The sequence below is a fragment of the Salmo salar genome, chromosome ssa11 (assembly GCF_905237065.1).
Source record: "Salmo salar chromosome ssa11, Ssal_v3.1, whole genome shotgun sequence".
Taxonomy (NCBI): domain Eukaryota; kingdom Metazoa; phylum Chordata; class Actinopteri; order Salmoniformes; family Salmonidae; genus Salmo; species Salmo salar.
In genome coordinates, this window is record NC_059452.1 from 9,922,501 (window position 1) to 9,942,083 (window position 19,583).

Genomic DNA, 19,583 nt, shown 5'->3' on the forward strand with positions numbered 1-19,583 from the left:
CGGTGGTAGGCAGAGCAGGCTCGTAAGCGTTCATTCAAACAGCACTTTTGCGCGTTTGCTAGCAGCCCTTCGCAATGCATTGCGCTGTTTATGACTTCAAGCCTATCAACTCCCAAGATTCGGCTGGTGTAACCGATGTGAAATGGCTAGCTAGTTAGCCGGGTGCACGCTAATAGCGTTTCAAACGTCACTCACTCTGAGACTTGGAGTAGTTGTTCCCCTTGCTCTACATGGGTAACGCTGCTTCGAGGGTGGCTGTTGTCGATGTGTTCCTGGTTCGAGGCCAGGTAGGAGCGAGGAGAGGGACGGAAGCTATACTGTTACACTGGTAATACTAAAGTGCCTATAAGAACATCCAATAGTCAAAGGTATATGAAATACAAATCGTATAGAGAGAAATAGTCCTATAAAAAAATAAAGGGAACACTTAAACAACACAATGTAACTCCAAGTCAATCACACTTCTGTGAAATCAAACTGTCCACTTAGGAAGCAACACTGATTGACAATAAATTTCACATGCTGTTGTGCAAATGGAATAGACAACAGGCGCTTTTCTCACCCCATCCCCATCATTGCGTCTCTCAATACATACATTTTAAACAAACATACAAACAGAAATTAAACAAAAAAAGCTCAGTTTAAACCAGTTTAAACCATGGAACGTAGTGTAATTCTGAAATACATAGATCACCACCATTCTAAGAGAATCCTAGCAGCATATAATAGCTGATACCTCAGGTTCTAGATCATTTAGATAAGGTTCCCATATTTTGTAGAACTGATCTATTTTAGAATGCAATGTCCATGTCAGATATTCCAGTGGCACCCATTCAAATAGTATCTTATGCCAATCTTTAATAGAAGGAACCTTATCACTAATCCACTGTAAGAGTTTTTTTTTTCTCGCTGCGAAGGTAAGGATGTTGTAAAGCCTCCTCTTACCCACAGAAGTAACATGCCTACTAGGGAGACCTTACAGTAAAGAAACTGGGTCCAATTCTAGATCAACCCCTAGGATCTTTTCAATTCCTCCAGAACACCAGACCAGTATCTTTGTATTTTGGTACATGACCATAAACAATGTGTTAGGGTGCCTGTATCAGTTTTACATTTGAGACACTGAGGAGAAGAGGAAGAGGGGCTAAAAGCATGTCTGCGATTCAGGGTTATATGCAAACTGGATTGCTCTAGTACGATTACATATAGATATTGTTTTTGCATATCTCCAAATGTCCTCCCACATCTCTTCGTCAATAGTAACAGATAATTCTCTCCCTCACACTTGTTTCACCCTCTGTGTGTCGACAGCAGAAAAGGACTTTACAGCATCATAAAACAGACTTACAGACATTTTCCTTTGTGGGAAAAAAAGCATTATTTCAATGACAGACACATCAGGGTTGCCAATTAAGGTGGTGCTCTTCAAAATATAATGTCTTACTTGTAGGAAGCGGAAAAAGTCCTGCTTTGTGAGTCGGTAATTCTCAACCATCTGCTCAAATGACAAAATCTTGTCAGCAAATAAATAATTTAGTCTGCGTATGCCCTTATTAAGCCAAAAGTTAAAGCGAGCATCCAGCAACCCTGGACCAAAATCTGGGTTGTTAAGAATTGGAGTAAGAGCAGAGGTTAGTTTGGACCTTCCCAAAAAACGTTGAACTGACCTCCATACTTTGAGTGTGTTAAGCGTAATGGGATTATTGCAGTGATCTTTTACTGACTTGAAACTTGTGAAAAATAAAAGATCCTGTAAGGGGTATTTTGAAAGAGAAGTCTCAATGTCTAACCAAATAGAGGAGTCATCATTTGTGATCCAGTCTGAAATATAACATAGGTGGGCACACCACTGATAGAACCTGATATTGGGCAGATCCAAGCCGCCCATAGAACTTGGCAGCTGCAATATTGCCATCTTAAGTCTTGGCTTGCGTTTACTCCATATAAAGGAACTTAACCATCCATTTGCATCCTTTATTACCTTATTGGAGAGTGATACTGGGATCATTTGGATTGGGTAAAGTAGTCTAGGTAAAATTTTCAAGAGGGATATTCTACCCAACCATGAAATCGGAAGAGAGTTCCAGCGCTCCAGATCCTGTCTTATTGTATCAAACAAGGGAACAAAATTGGCTCTGTACATTTGCTGGAATTTAGGAGTTACAGATATACCCAGATACGTAAAACCTGAGGGAGACCATTTAAAAGGGAAGGGGGAGAAGTATTAGGTACAGGGTGAAGGTTACCAAGTGGCATAGCCTCTGATTTAGTTAGGTTAATCTTGTAGCCTGAGAATTCACTGAATAACTCAATAATATTAACAAGAGATGTGATTGAAGTCTCGGGACTAGAGATGAATATCAGGACATCATCAGCATACAAGCTTATTTATGGTGAACATCACCAATGAGCAGCCCCTGTATAGCAGGTGTTACCCTGATGGCCTCGGCCAGTGGTTCCATAGCGAGTGCAAATAGGAGAGGGGACAAAAGACAGCCCTGTCTGGTACCTCTGTGTATAGAGAAGATATTTGACCTTAGCCCAATAGTAAGGACAGCAGCCTGAGGATCATCATATAAAACTTTCACCCATTTTATAAAGTTGTCCCCTAGACCAAATTTAGTTAGAGCAAAGAATAGGTAAGACCACTCCACACAATCAAATGCTTTCTCAGCATCTAGGGAGAGCACAAGACCATCCATAGCACTTCGTTGGTAGGCTTGAATTACATTAAGAAGCCGCCTGACATTGTTACATGACCTACGGCCCTTAATGAAGCCAGTTTGGTCTACTTTCGCAATTAGTGGCAGTGAGTCCTCTAATCTTGTGGCTAGAATTTTAGAAAGCAATTTTCTATCCACATTCAGAAGGGAAATGGGTCTGTACGAGGAACAAGACTCTGGGTATTTTCCCTTTTTGAGAATAAGTGATATGTTGGCTTCTCTCAGCGTTTGAGGGAGCTGGTCATTTGAAAATGAGTGTTTAAACATATCACGCAATGGCTCAAGGATCAGGCCATGGAACTCCTTATAGAACTCACTACAAAACCCGTCCGGTCCTGGGGCCCTACCATTTTGCAGATTCTTAATTGCAAAAATTCTCTCTTCCTCTGTAATAGGGGCATTAAGGAGAGACCTCTGTTCTTCGGAGATAGTAGGGAGCTCAATCTTAGAAAAGAAGTCCTTCATTAATTTGGGTGCGTCATTTGTCAGTTCTGAGGCATAAAGATTTGCATAAAATTTCTTAAATGAGTCATTTATCAATTTATTTTCATATAAATGATTGCCATCAGAATCAGTAATAGTAGCAATTGACTGTGAGTCATCTCTTTTTAGCTGGGTACAACGAGTACTTTCCTGGATTATCGCCATGTTCATATAGCTTTTGCCTGACAAATCTAATTTTCTTTTCAGTGTCCTGTGTTAGGAGAGAGTCCAACGTGGATCTAAGGACTGATATTTCCTTTAATAGGGCAGGAGTGGAAGATTTAATGTAGTCCTTCTCTTTAGTTCCTAATTCACTCTAATGTTTTTTGCTTTTCACGCTTTTTCTGCCTTAGTGGCTGTGTATGACAAAATCAAACCCCTGTTGTACGCTTTACAGGTTTCCCAAAGGAGTGAGGGGTTATCTGTTGATTGAGAGTTAATAGAGAAAAATGCTTTAAACTCTGTAATAAAATATGATGTAAATGTATGGTCTTTAAGAATGGTTGTATTCAACATCCAATGTCTTGATAGATTGGATGCCCCATTGAGTTTTATGTCCAGGATCACCTCCGCATGATCAGATATGATTATGCTTCCTATCCTAGTGGATAAAACAGACTGCAAAGACATCCTGGGCATAAAAAAGTAATCTATTCTAGTCTGACATCCATGAGGTGCAGAGAAAAAAGTTAACTCTCTGTTGGAGGGATGAAAGGTTCTCCAAACATCAGAATACCCCAGATCATCACAAATAGCTTTAAGTGACTTAGCTTGAGGAGAGAGTGAAGCTATACCGCTGGGAAACTTTTCAATAAGGGGGTTCAACAAACAATTAAAATCTCCTCCAACCACTGCAGTGTCTGAGTTTAATTCTGAGAAGTCTATAAATACCTTAGTGAGGAAGTCAGGGGGTTGGGCAGACGGGAAGTAGATATTCATTATGGAAATGTTCTGCCCTTGTAAAGTACCATTATTTATAACATAACGACCAAATTTATCTTTCACACAATTCAGGTTCTTTTTGGTAGGTTTTTGGTAGGTTCTTTTTGCACAATAATTGCTACACCTCTACTTCTGGATGTAAATGATGAGGAAACACACTTGACCAAACCCCCTTGTTGCAATTTCAGATGCTCCTTATCATCCAAATGAGTTTCTTGCAACATGCAATATCAATATATATATATTTTTTTAAAAGACAGTACCTTCTTCCTTTTAATGGGGTTATGGCTCCCGCTAATGTTCCATGTACATACACGCAGTCTGTTACCTGCCATTGCACTTAACCCAACCAATATCCAGACTGAATCCTACTGTAAAAATGGTGTGGTACCTTTTCCCATGTGTTCAACTCTCTTCAATCTCACCGAGCATAAACAAACGATATGAACCCTGAACCGGAACTATACTAAACCCGAAAACTAAACATGTAAAGACCTAAAAGGGTTTTTCCCACTAACTAACATGCAGGGGATTTCAACTTTCCAATGTAGACTCTTAAGTCCGCATAGCCACTCTATAACCTCATCCTTTAGAAGAATAGAAGAAGATTGAGGCTCTTCCACCTAAAACCAAGCCTGGGCACCAATATAGGTTCACACATATCTCAGTCTGAGCTATAGCGGCAGTTACTCTAGCAAGAAAAATAATAAAAGATACGAATATTACTGAACAGGAGCACGTGAGAACTCACCACTGCTTCACGATCAGATTCAAATAAAAAAGTGATCCAATGCTGCGGAGGAGCAGTTTACAGTTATTTACCTGAGAGAGTCAATAAACACAGCAGCCTCTTCGGGCGTGTAATTTTTTAGGCGATCCGTCGACCATAATCTTCAATGTGTCCGGCTACAGCAGTGCGTCGTCCATCTTCATTCTCTTGAGTCGAGCCTTCACCTCATCAAACGCTTTGCGTCTTCGTACAACTTTCCAACAGGAATCCGTTCCAAAAACTACGTAAATATCAAGGTTGCCAACAAACAACGCATACAAAGTCGTATATATTTGTCGTTCGTTGGTTTAGTTATTATTTCCGGCATTAGCCGGTGAACTCTGTTGCGCCTCAATTAGGGAATCGCTATGGTTGAAATGTAACTAATGACCGCCAGCCCCAGTATTTTATTAACTAGGTGGCTTGTACACAATTGTTACCGATGATACTCTATATACCAGCCTACTCGTACTATGGAAACATACATTGCATTTTTGCCAAGTTCTCCCTGTGTTAATCCTGTTTCCCAAATATAGCAGGTAACTTGTGTCTGTGTCGATGTTATTGAGTTCAACTTGCCTAGTTAAATAAAGGTTTAAAAAATTAGAACATTTAAAATATATGCTTTGACCTATTTCAGGTAACCTCAAGATGCTTGATTCACTACAGCTGCTTTTGAAGAACTTTCCAGTGGTTTGTGCTTTACATTCCGACTTTTGAAAGTCTGTTTATTGGACATATATATTAGTGTCTAATAAAAGAGAGCAACGTATTTAAAGCATCCCATTTGTTTTAAGGTTATAGTGTGTGTGTGTGTGTGTGTGTGTGTGTGTGTGTTGTGGTGTAGTTCCATTTGATGTCCACTAGGTGTCAGCACAGTTTCAGTAATGTCACACCAGGTTCACAACATGTTTTCATGTGTAACAAATCAAATTGTATTTGTCACATGCGCCGAATACGACATGTGTAGACCTTATAGTGAAATGCTGACTTACAAGCCCTTAACCAACAATTTAGTTAAGAAAAATGTGTTAAGTAAAAAAATAAGAAATAAAATTAACAAATAACTAAAGAGCAGCAGTAAAATAAAAATAGCGAGGCTATATACATGGGGAACGGGTACAGAGTCAATGTGTGGGGGCACCGGTTAGTCGAGGTAATTGAGGTGTTCCTTTCAAGTCCACTGGTGTAAATTACTTAACAAAAATGTATTTAATGTACTCCACTACATTCCGTTTATATATGTTTTTTTTTTTTAAATCTGTACTTTTACTCTTTCTGTTTCTTTACAACTTTTAATTTTACTTCACTACATTTCTAAAGAAAATGTGTTTTTTACTCCATACAGTTTCCCTGGCACCCAAAAGTACTTGTTGCATTTCGAATGCTTAGCCAGACTGGAAAATGGTCCAAATCACACACTTATCAAGAGAACATTCCTAGTCATCCATACTGCCTCTGATCTAGCGGACTCACGAAACGCATGCTTCGTTTGTAAATTATGTCTGACTGTTGGAGTGTTCCCATGGCTATTTCTTAAATAAAAAAACAAGAGAATAATAATTTATAATTCAAATAATTTATACTTTTACCACTGATATTTAAGTATATTTTAGCAATGACGTTTACTGAGTATTTTACTGAGTGACTCACTTTTACTTGAGTCATTTTCTATTAACGTATCTTTACTTTTACTCAAGTATGACAATTGGGTACTTTTTCAACCACAGTTCAAGACATTTAGCACCCAAGACCCAACATTCACTTGGTGGCTTGAAGTAGGAGTGTTGAACTAGGATCTGTTTAGCATTTCTGAGTAGAATGAATAACATTACTTTGACGGGGGGACTGATTCCAGTTCAGCATTCTTAGCCTGAGACATTTCATAAATGCGTACAGAGGAGTACTGTTCTACGATCAGCTTTGCCTAGATCATACTGAATCAGTTGTCTCTGGAATAAGATTATATGGACGGGGTGGGTTTGATTGTAGATCCGCACTCCTACTCAACACCAGTTGCTGTCACCTAACATTTTATAATCCAATTTCCCTTGCTGTCTAATGTCCTTCCGGAACCCCACCTCAACATTGTTCTGTCAAGGCAACAAAAGCAAGTTGGCATGCTCTTGCAAGGATTTTAACTCACAACCTCTCCTTTGGGAATTCACCACCATAACCACTACCACAACTATTTCTAAACTATCTTAACATGTGGGTTTCTTCAGGGGGACCAAGATTAGGAACACCTTTGAATGGTCTACAAAGCATGCCCCCAGGTAAAAGTAGGCTTTTGCAGAGAATGGTTGTATTGTTACTCCACAGCATAATATGTTATCACAACTCTATTGAAAGGACATTTGAAACAAGGTGTCACTTCATTCTTGCTATTTGATGGGAACTAACCCCTGTCCCCCGACATACCTCTTGTTTGCTCTTTCAGGCCCACAAAGGCAACAAGAAAAAAGTTGCCCTATTAACTGCTCCTCTGGGATTTGAACTCTCAAAATCTCCTTTGGGGATTAACCACCATAACCACTACTCTACCGGACAGACAGAGTCAAAATGTTAAGGGCTACTTGAAAATGCACACACGAAAGACAACATTTCAGAGGATGGAGAATGGTCTGGGGGCTTGTACTTCTTGGATCTATCAACCGTTCCTCAATCTTCTTCTGATGACTACGAGCATAGACTATGAACCTTCAAAACCAACACTATAGGATGGATGTGTTTAGGAATGGGGGACGAAATTTGAAATGTACGCGTTTGTAATTACCAGCAACTAGACGCTAGAAATGTTATATCATCATCTTATTATTGTACCTTTTTCCCTTCATTTGCCTACTACTGTTTCTAAGCTATCATAACATGTGAGTTTTTTCATGGGGACCAGGTATCGGAATGCCTTTGAATGGTCTACAAAGCATGTCCCAAGGTAAAAGTTGGCTTTTGCAGACAAGGGTTGTATTCCTGACAGGTTGGGTTCAATACCATTTTAATTCCGCTCAATTCAGAAAGTAAACGAAACTCCAATTCCTATTAAAAAAAAAAATCCTTATTGAAAGCATTGAAGATGTTAGCAATTGGAATTTCATTGTACTTCCTGAATTGATGAGTGAAATGGAATTCACCCCAACCCTGCCTCTTAACCCTTGTGTTGTCTTAAGTAAAAAATGACCCACCACTATGTTTAACAGCAGAGAAAACCCCCTAAATCATGTTTTTTTCAACTTTATATTTGATTACTTTTCCCAGAGTGACTCCAACATTAGAAAAAGTGAAACATCGCCTTTGTTAATATTTCCATGAAAAATGTACACCACCAGGGTACAAAGATTGTCTTATGGTCATTTTTCACACAGCATTTATACAATCATTTACACATCACAAAAACCACAAAAGCTCTCTCTCTCTCTCTCTCTCTCTCTCTCTCTCTCTCTCTCTCTCTCTCTCTCTCTCTCTCTCTCTCTCTCTCTCTCTCTCTCTCTCTCTCTCTCTCTCTCTCTCTCTCTCTCTCTCTCTCTCTCTCTCTCACACACACACACAATGAGAAATGTAGATTATGTGTGCTACTGATTTAACTCAGACAAAACTAAAACTTTCTTGTGCATGTGCAGCATCTCCCCTCCATGACCCCACACGAGTCACAGACAAAATAAAAACAATTTCAGGCAAAATAAACTAAATCTATTGATATGAAATAAAACCATTCATTCTTTACTAGTGGGGAATGCAGTCAGAGGCTATAAAGGTGCCGCAGATGACAGTCCCCCCCAGTTCTCTCTTTGCTGAAGCCATGAGTTCACGTTTCAGTCCCCAACATGTCGTAGATATGCTTTTTTCAATTGTCCAGGAGGATCAATGATTTAGAAGAGGAAGAGGTATATGAAGAAGACGATGTGGAATAATACAACCCAGAGTACAATGCATCATCTTCAGATGAAGAAGAAATCCCCCAAGGTGAAAGAGATACATTTTTTTCAAAGAACACCAAAATAACTTGGTCCTTGTCACCAACCAGGGCAGGATGGCAGCATGTAAGTAGTTGGTGAACCAAGCGAGGGAATCATTTGAGAAACCAAGGCTGTTGAGGCTGCCAATAAGAATGTTGTGACTGACAGAGTCGAAAGTCTTAGCCAGGTCGATGAATACGGCTACATAGTAATGTCTCTTATCGATGGCGGTTATGATATCGTTTAGGACCTTGAGCGTGGCTGAGGTGCACCCATGACCAGCTCTGAAACCAGATTGCATAGCGGAGAAGGTACGGTGAGATTCGAAGTGGTCGGTGATCTGTTTGTTAACTTGGCTTTCAAGGGACCTTAGAAAGGCAGGGTAGAATAGATATAGGTCTGTAGCAGTTTGGGTCTAGAGTGTCTCCCCCTTTGAAGAGGGGGACGACCGCGGCAGCTTTCCAATCTTTGGGAATCTCAGACTATACGAAAGAGAGGTTGAACAGGCTAGTAATAGGGGTTGCAACAATTTCGGCAGATCATTTTAGAAAGAGAGGGTCCAGATTGTCTAGCCCTGTTGATTTGTAGGGGTCCAGATTTTGCAGCTCTTTCCGAACATCAGCTATCTGGATTTGGGTGAAGGAGAAGTAGGGGAGGTTTGGGCAAGTTGCTGTGGGGAGTGCAGGGCTGTTGACCAGGGTAGGGGTAGCCAGGTGGAAAGCCTGGCCATCCGTAGAAAAATGCTTATTAAAATTCTCAATTATTGTGGATTTATCGGTAGTGACAGTGTTTCCTAGCCTCAGTGCAGTGGGCAGCTGGTGCTCTTATTCTCCATGGACTTTCATATCACTATGTTGCCCAAAGACTGTTATTGTTTCCCTTCAATAGAATTATTTCAAAACTACTTTCTGCACATTTCTGCTACTTTGTTACGCTATACAAGTGCTATCTCTTGAAGAAAAAAAACATGTTTATACCTATGCAGTACCTTTAGCAATAATAATAATAATAATAAACCTCTACTTTAGTAAAGAAAACAATTATGACAGGTGTGTTGTAATAAAAATGAGTGGTGTCCACTGACTAAATGCAGTCTTTCTGGAAAACCCAGATATTCACAAAGTTTGTGATGAATGACAGGTTGTTTCTTCATGCATAATAGATTTGGCTGCTTTATTAAGCTGCTTTATTTTCAGGGTTTAGTGAAGTGAGTCATTTTTTACCCTTGGGACAAGGGGAGTAAACAGAATGTTAAGACTACACAAGGGTTAAGTCAAGTATTTACAAGGTGTCTTGTCATTTCTGGTCGTTAATGTCTAATTGACCACACATTGGTGCAAGTTGAAGTGTAGTCAATGCTACACAGGTGTCTGTAGTATAGGTGCTCGTTATAACTGCTTGAAATCATAGATTGACTCCTTTGCCGTGTTCCAGAGCATCAAGACTGTGATCGAAGGGTGAGTTGTGACTGAATTACCGAGCTACAAATAATATTAAGTAGTTATTTTTAAATCAAGGTTAATCTAAATCAGTCTCGATTCGCCTTAAACATCGTCTGGAACGTGCCTCCAACTCATTGACACAGTTGTGACGGGTAAGGTTTATTTGTTATAGCATCACATTTTATACAGGACATGCCAAAATTCATATAAAGATTATTTTTAACATACACATGCCATTGTCATGTCCCAATGTGCCTCAACCAGACTCCTTCAAAGCCATCAGCCAGCTCTTTCACATCAACCATCTAATTGAAGTCAAAGGACTTGACCCTCCAATCTAAAATGTAAGACTTATCTTCACGTTTCAAAAGTAGTTTAATGAAAACGTTTCACCAAATTATATTTCGTGTTATGTCCCTTAAATTACATTTCTTGAATTTGAAAATCCTGTGGTAAAGGATGTTATTGGGGGGGCCTTGAGGCACAAGAGGAATTGAAATAGAATGGCTCTAATTGTCACAACGTCTACAGAAGTTGGCGCCTCTCCCCGGTCGGGCGGTGCTCGGCGGTCGTCGTCGCCGGCCTACTAGCTGCTACCGATCTATGTTTCTGTGTCCTTTTGGTTATGTCTTTCTAGGTCTGCACCTGTTCTGTATTAGGTAATTAGTGGGGTATTTAGTTTGCCTTTTTCGTTTGGGGATTTGTGCGGGATTAATTTTGTCATTCCTTTTGAGAAAGTAGGGGTATTGTTTAGCTTCTCTACGCTGTGCATTCTTAGACATTAGGGTTGCCGGGCTGCGTCCCGTTCCGCTGTATTAAGAGCTGTTCTCCTACTTGTGCGTGTGCGCCCTGCCTTGTTGCGACATTTTTTGACGATATATTAAAACGTGTTTCACGGACCTCAGTCTCTTGCGCCTGACTTAACCCCTCCTGCTATCCAAGTGTAACGTGCCACTAATGCTATGACTATTCCTGTGTTTGAATTGATATTAGATCACCCACTGTTGACAAAGTGTTTGAAAAGCGTTGTTGCAGTCAGTCATCCATGCAATATGAAATGAGAGGGTGACGAACACCATATGGGTGGAGGTCATCCGGAATTCAGAATGATCAAAGGGTCAACGGTCCAATTGTATCTTTAGGCCCAGCATGGCACTAGTAACACATGCAGGTGAAATACCCTGTAATTGACCAGAATGACTGATTGCATTATCAGACAAACATGCATGCATTACCCTAATAGTTTTTAGCCTTTACAGTTATGGAAATGTTGGCAGTGGGTTTTCTGCTACCTTGGTGGTCTGCAGCACCACTAAGGACCATTCTATGATGTAGTAGACCCTACCAGAAATGATTAAACTTTTAGCTTTTATACAAAAAAGCCATTTATCCATTTTGTTGAAAGTGTGCCATTATCTAACCACAATTTTCCTGTCCAAAGACCTTCATGAACTACTAAAACTATATCTGACAGTTTGGGGTAGAGATTCCATGTAACGGGTGAAAAATGAACCGGGTCTTTTCTGTGCATGTGCCGGTCTTTAAGCATAACTGTATACTAATAATGCATCAAGTCTCTGGCTATTGGTGATGCCTCCCATTCTGCCCCATTGTGACCTTTGACCCCTTGCACATGGCCTTAAATTTCTGTTCTGGATGGCATTCCTGCCAAACTTTTTTGGTATTTCACTATTTGATCTAGCATGTTTCCCCAGCACTTGTCCCATGTTGGCTGGCCTATTATGCAGTTAAATTGAAATGTTCTACACAATGTACACATGACATGTGATTTGGGATGAGGGGAAATGCCAATCAATGACAACTCAAATAGCAAGTATTTTCTGCACATCGCTATATTTGTTCATGTAGACCAATGTTTCTGGGGTGAAGCATTTCATTTCTAGTCTTAATTTGTTTTGAGTGGCCTATAAATATTTTTACATTTGTTCAGATATCTTTAAGAAATGTCTAATGATGATCATGATTTCAAGTCACTTTAATGACAAACACTCCCTTCTCCCGAAAAGCGCACATATTATTCACTATTCGCCATAAATGTAAGAGCATTAGATTGGCATGGGCTAAAATGAGTGTGCACCATATTTCCTCTAAATGCCGAGAATTTAATGGGTGCACTTTGGGAGAACTGAGATGTTTGGTACTAATGACTGTGCAACTCCTTCCTCCCTCAATGAAGCAATCACTGCGTAGACCGGATTGGGCAGGTCAAACCAAGGGCTCCGCTACATGGGTTTAACCCTTCTAGTTATTTATAATCAGTGATTACCTTCAGAGGAAGAAAGGAGGGATATATGGTAAGATTGATTGAGACACTATTGTCAGCTCGACAACCCAATCATGTTTTTGCATATAATAGACTTTTGACCTGTATACTGTCTGTACCATTCCACAGATGTATCGTACAGTGGTAACACTTGAGCCTCTGTCAGCAATAACTCATCACTCCTACTCCAGGTAAATTCATTAGCATGAAGTTTGATACCTATATGGGCCAAGTGTCAACATTCAATCTAACCTGGGGCCTTACGTATCAAGTGTCTCAGAGTAGAAGTGTTCCCCTCGGATCAGTTTTGCAGTTTACAACAAGAATAAGATTAGACGCATACACATCCTAGATCAGCAATTACTCGGATGATTTGTGGATGAAGTCCCAGGTCCCCCTCTGTCCATGTTCTGATGTTCATTTGGATCTTAACATGCCTTTTGGGGGCCCTAACTGAGATTTTGTTGGGGTGCCCCCCACCTCGCTGGCAAAACATTTTAGCCCCCCCTGACGGTGGAGAGAAATAGACATTTAGAATACATTTCATGCAATTAGACTCATTTTGCCATGGAGCAGTATTACAGGGAATTTCCTGCAATTCTACACATTTTGCCTAGACTTATGTTTGTTAACCATATCTGAGTGAGTGACTTAACAAAATCGGTATTGGGCCATTATTACTAGAAGTTTAGAACTGGCTAGACTAACTTACCAATCTACATTCTTGTAGCTCACATGTGACTCGGTGTCTTACAGAACTTGTTCTGATATCTATTATATACATTTTTAAGATTGTGTTTTCTGTTGTTAGGTATTACTGCATTGTGGGAGCTAGAAACAAACATTTTGGTAGGTATTACTGTGTATGTGACAAACTTATTTGATAACCAACTGCTGATTCATAACCAAATTTCAATTTCACCTTGTGTATTTTACTATTGTAATACAATAGCAAGTGACTGAATTCTTAAAAAAATGAATCCTAATAATGGTAGGTGGCCCCCTAGCTACTGCTTATACCTGCAGCCCACTGGTTATGAATGATGGCGTAATTCCGTCCTCCCTGGAAGTAATCATTGCTTAGACATGATTTGGCAAGTCATGTATTTAGAAATGATCATTGACCACAGGGAGATGTGTTTACATTTTTTTCAAAGAATAGAAATCACTTTAAATCCATTTCCTTTACCTTCAATGACAAATTCTGCATGCAGATTTTAATTCAAAATTATGCAACTTATGTAACAGGTCTCAATTTCATTCTGAGTGTACCCCAGTCTGGCTTGGTAAACTACTTGAAGCACTTGGGGATATTGTTCCATAACATTCCATATAGTTAACTTGTCCTAAGTGTAATCTCAATACTTATAACAATGGAATTTTCCTTGTCAGAATGCCAAAGAGAAAGTAACTTTTGATGACATTGCCTCAGTTGTTGAAAGGCTAGGCCTCTCACCAGAGGAAGTTACAGCAGCGAGCTAACATCAGGAAAATGTATTATTTTCTGTGATGGTCATTGAACTGGAAAGGTCTAACACCCTCAGCTATCGCCGTCAACTCTACGACGTGTGGAGTAAGGGAAGGATGGCCAATGCACAACCCCACTCCGTCTCCCAGATTTCCCCAACACTACCCCAGGTCCCCCAATCACTACCCCAGCACGTATACACCACACGGCGCTGCCTTTAACACCAGCACAAGCAGCTGAAATGATTGAAACGGTTGATCCCGCTAAGGTATCCCACCTTCCACCACTCCAACCCAAGCCTGGAGACATTTTTCTGTTTGCAGGTAGTTCCTCATGTGAGGACTGTAAGGCTGACCAAAAAAGATGGATTCAGAAGGGATCCCACAGCCTTGCTCACCGTTTACCAAAACTAAGGGTGCGGTACTATGCAGGAAAGGAAGCACCAGAGCTCCAAAAAAGGGAGTGAGTTGCTTCACCAGCCTGATTCTTCTGTGATAATTCACTACTTTAGTGAGGAGGCACACTCCAATGTCCCCCACGGCAACAGCCAACAGCAGCAAGCGATTTCATCCGATCAGCTACCTCAAAGATGAAATGTCCCGGCGAAAGACAAACACCTGGCAAAGTATACTCGGACATGACCAATAACCCACCACCACCCCCAAATGCATCATTCATGCCAGTTTACCAACCTCGCAACTTGGCACAAGTGAAGAACACAATTCGTCGAGCAAGGAACGTCACTGTTTTGGACCGGGACGGACTTTCTCCCCGGATTTGTCACCCATACGGAGACTCGACCCGCAACCCTTCTGGTTGTGGCAGCACCAGAAGTGGTTGAAGAGGCCAAGACCGTTATTAAAAGCAAACACCAAGGTGCACACATTTTTCACTATGACACCACGTTTGACCTCTGCAATTTGTTTCACCCCTTGTTTTCCGTCATGTAGCATTTCAAGAGGCACCTGTCCTTCCCCTGGCATTCCTCATTCGCACCACCCGGCACATGGAAAACCACAAACAGTTCTTTCGCACCATCCTTTAATTCCTTCCCCAACTATCAACTTCAATCTTCTGCACAGACCATGAAGGGAGAAATCCAGTCTGTGCTGCTGCAAGCCAGGATTGTCAATTGCTGGAACCACATCTCGAACAATGTGAAGCAGAAGATGGGGTCAGAGGGTGCCGAAGGTGTGGCCGATTACCAGCAGGCCATCAAAGAGCTCTTGGCCACGAAATCAAGGAGTGACTACGAATGCACACGAGTGTGCCTCAACTGGAGCCCTGATTTCGAAGGCTTATTTCCATCAGTCGCTCTGACGCCATGGACAAGGATGCACAATGTGTGCTCAACAGCTTGGGCATCCAGTCAGATGGAATTACCAACTGCTCAGAGCTTCAATGCTGTCCTCAAGGCATTGGTTGGAAGGTCAGAGTAGATAAATTGGTTTATCTACTTTACCAATGCCTTGAGGGAGGCGCTGCAGGGCTACTGTAACCTAGGGAATTTCCACCTGACCCCAGAGCGCCATGTGCAATTTTCCAGGTGAATGCCCACCACCAGTTTCCCCTACCACATGTCAGAGGAAGACATGTCTCTTGCTGAAGGCATCCAGTCCTGTGGCACCAGGAAGAGGTTGTCATGGCGGAGGCCTTAGCCAGGATGATTTTGGCAAAAGGACGAATCCTCCTGGTGCCAAGCACCAAATCGTTCCTCTACCAGGGCTTCTCAGACAAGCAGCATGTCGTTACTGTTGCCAATGGAGACGTGCTCTGCATCTGACAGTGCCCATAGGTGTGTCCGGCAACTGTACTGGCCATTGGCGGAAGTGTGTACAGTCCTATGCCAATAAAGCTGAGGACAAAGCATCTGGCTATAAGTGTGCCACCAAGGAGCATGTCCAGACGGGAGCCAAACACCAGGGAGAACAAATGACCGTTCATCAACAGGTTGGTCTTATGTGTTGCTATTTAGTGACGTCTTATTTGGGTATGTTAAAATGGTGACCGTTTTACTAAGCCATGTGGTCCTCATGGGTTTTATGTACATCTGTGAACACAAAATGCAGATCTGTCAAACTGAACTGTCACCATTTATTCAATAGGGTGACCTGTCTGTACAAACACCCCATAAGGGATGACAAATTGGAGAATAGAGTAAGTGGAATGTGACTTTTGGTTACATTCTGCATGTTTTCATACTGCATGTTGATCACATCTGTACAATCAGGCAGTTTGGACCCTATTTTTGATGTCCAAAATCTGTTTGTATAGGTGAAGCAAGTGTGGGTAATGTCGTCAGATGGAGTGGACAGGGCAACCGCAATTTTGTCGGAGGGATCCTTTGCCATCCTGCACCTCCATGACTTCCTTACGTTGAAGCCCAATGAGTGGCTTAGTGGGGAGTTATGTTAAGGTCCCCCACATGTTATGGTTGAGTTGTATGAAATGTCCATGCATACAGTTGGTTTAAAGTACAATTAGAGTTGTTGCCTGGGCATCATGTCTACTTTGACCAACCCTGTGCCATTCTGCTTTAGGTAATTGACTTCTACTTCCAACTGAAGAGGATTAACCTTCAAGTGGAGGGGGATGTTTTTATTGTGGATCACTTTGTGGCAGGGATTATCCTGCATGGGGATAAGGTGGCGATGCGCAAGAGCACCTTGTCAAAGGTAAAGGCATGTCCGCAGAGTTGTTTTTATCATGGTTCAAAATAAGAGGCTAGAGGGGTCAATGTAGGGAGAGCTGCCACCTTCCTGACAAAAGATTGCCTGCCACACCGTATAAATGTATCTTCACTCCTATTCCTGTAGACCAGTCTGGAGCAGGACAGTTGCTGGATTGGAGTTTGCAACGTGGGAAACTACCACTGGATACACTTGGTATGCTGCACAAGATTGACCATTTTAGTGAGATATTGGACTGTACTATTCTTGAACATGTTATGTTTGAGGCAATTTTGATATACTGGCTTGGAATTACCGCTTGCGTTTGTCAATTGCAGGACCCACTCTGCCATTGTCCTGGACCCTACTGGTTCCCTTAACGCGGAGAGCCATATGAGTGAGAACCTGGAAGCACATCAGGTATGGTCAATCCAGTGGTGTAAAAATACTTAAGTAGTTTTTTGGGGTGTCTGTACTTTAAATTATTATTTTTGGACCAGTTTTACTTAAACTACATTCCTAAAGATGTCACTTTTACTCCATACATTTTCCTGACACCGAAAGTACTCGTTACATTTTCAATGCTTAGCAGGACAGAAATGAGTCGCCTCTTCACTGTTGACGTTGAGACTGGTGTTTTGCGGGTACTATTTAATGAAGCTGCCAGTTGAGGACTTGTGAGGGGTCTTTCTCAAACTAGAGTCACTAATGTACTTGTCCTCTTGCTCAGTTGTGCACCAGGGCCTCCCACTCTTTCTATTCTGGTTAGAGGCAGTTTGCGCTTTTCTGTGAAGGGAGTAGTGTTGGATCTTCAGTTTAGGCATTTTCTCACATTGATAGCATTCATTTCTCAGAACAAGAATGGCCTGATGAGTTTCAGAAGAAAGGTCTTTGTTTCTTGCCATTTTGAGCCTGTAATCTAACCCACAAATGCTGACGCTCCAGGTACTCAACTAGTCTAAAGCTTCTTTAATCACGACAACAGTTTTCAGCTGTGCTAACATAATTACAAATGGGTTTTCTGCTAATGGCACTATGTACGCCTATGTAGATATTCCATAATCTGCTTTTCCAGCAACAAAACTAATTTACCACATTAACAATGTCTACACTGTTTCTGAACAATTTGATGTTATTTTAATGGACAGAAGCACTTTTCTAAGTCACCCCAAACTTTTGAATGGTAGTGTAACTCTTTATTCAAATAACCTATCGACAAGGGATACCCACACAAGGTCGATATAGTGAGAACCCACTGAGTGGAGTTAGTATATAACCCAGAAGCGATGTCAGGATAGGTGCAACCTCAGATGACACACATCCTGTGCCAGACCTTATGCTCCAAATACCAATAACTTGTTTTGTTCTGTACTAAGAACGTAGGACATTTGATGTTAATTTGTTTTCTCTCCCCTAGTTCAAGGTGAAAACTCTTCCCCCTGGGAGGAGGTGACTGACGCACGCACTGTGGAGACAAGTGATTGGTTCCCCATTACTCACGCCATCCCTTCACATTGTTTGCAATAAAAACAGTTCACATATGTAAACAATGTTTCCTTCTTACCTCCTTGGCCATATTCCTTGCTGATATTCTGCATAGCAACGGGGACATGTGAAAGACGAGCCTGACTTCTCCCCTCTCTGGGCCCCAGGTGACTGAGGCCCATATGAGGGAGGCAGTGCAGCTGCCAACACCAGAGTTGGAAAGGAGACATTCTAATGATGAGTTCAACAGTTCAATCATATAAGCATATTCTGCAGATAAGACATCTAAATTAACTATGTTACTTAGCTAATTGTGATTTCTCCACCCCAGTACTTTTCCACCACTGAGTACATCTATTGTATGGTAAGGCAAAAATATTGTTTGACCATTTCTCCAATATCCGGCATACAAGTTATGTTGACCTGTCAATGTTGAGACTACTTTTACATTTATGGTCGCTTGCATATTGACCCAATTAGCCTATGTGTTCATGTTATGAATGTTGTATGCTATGGAGAGAATTATTTAGCATGATTGATTTCTGTTCAGGCATGCTGTTTTCAATCATGAGCAGCCATTCATGTGTTATGCAGATGTATGAATGTTGTTGGAAATCTAACAGTGAGGAGAGAATGTCATGGCTTACGGCGAAACAATTAATATTTTCCTCCACAAACAGATACTGGTTTGAGGGACAAACCCGCAGAACTGGGACAGAAACTGTGTTCAGCAATGTTCCCTGCCAGGCGACAACAATACCGCAAAGCGGCGGCTACAATTGTGGAGTTTCTGTAGTGCTGGTGAGTTCATATGCTAATTAGTTCCCAGGATAATTCAGTAGGCAAATCTGTTATGTTAAAAATCTGTGGGTAGCCTTTAATGGTAGGCCACTCAAAACTGGGTCAAAAGCAAATGCACCCAATGTTCACATGAGATCTTTGAGGGTTTAGCCAAAGGCATTCCATTGAAAGGATTAGATTAGCATAACAACTTAGTATACATTTCACACCTGTCATGTGCGCACCTTAGAAAATGGTCTGAAACAGGAAGGGACCCATGTGTATGTGTTCAAGAACCCCTTTTTTTTCTGTTGCTAACCAATGTCCTATGGTGTCCACTAATGAATATGACCCAGGTCAATAGGGAACTTGGTTGCGATGTGACAAACCCTAAATGAAATGGTGTAATATCATCAAATCAGTGGAGCTTCAAGGCAGCACACTGACGTTTTCATGATTACAGCCAAGCCACAAAGGTTTTCCAAAGTGTAAGATTATCCCAATGACTCAAATGATTACTATTGTTAACATGACAAGGCAGTTGGAGGCCTGCTTTCCCATGATCCTATATTTCCCAATGGCCCT

The 19,583-nt window shown here is 41.2% G+C and overlaps 2 long non-coding RNA genes across 2 annotated transcripts in view; one reads left to right on the forward strand and one right to left on the reverse strand.

Annotated features, from left to right (window-relative positions):
- LOC123725131 (uncharacterized) overlaps positions 1 to 5,322 on the reverse strand; it is a 17,013-nt gene extending 11,691 nt beyond the window's left edge. The window contains exon 1 of the long non-coding RNA XR_006757500.1: positions 4,971 to 5,322. This is a non-coding gene — a long non-coding RNA (uncharacterized lncRNA). The remainder of the gene's footprint in view (positions 1 to 4,970) is intronic.
- Positions 5,323 to 16,390: 11,068 nt separating this feature from the next.
- LOC106562032 (uncharacterized) lies at positions 16,391 to 17,207 on the forward strand. Its single transcript, XR_001318959.2, has 3 exons — positions 16,391 to 16,739; positions 16,881 to 16,949; positions 17,072 to 17,207. It is a non-coding gene; the product is annotated as an uncharacterized lncRNA (long non-coding RNA).
- The last annotated feature ends 2,376 nt before the right edge of the window (positions 17,208 to 19,583 follow it).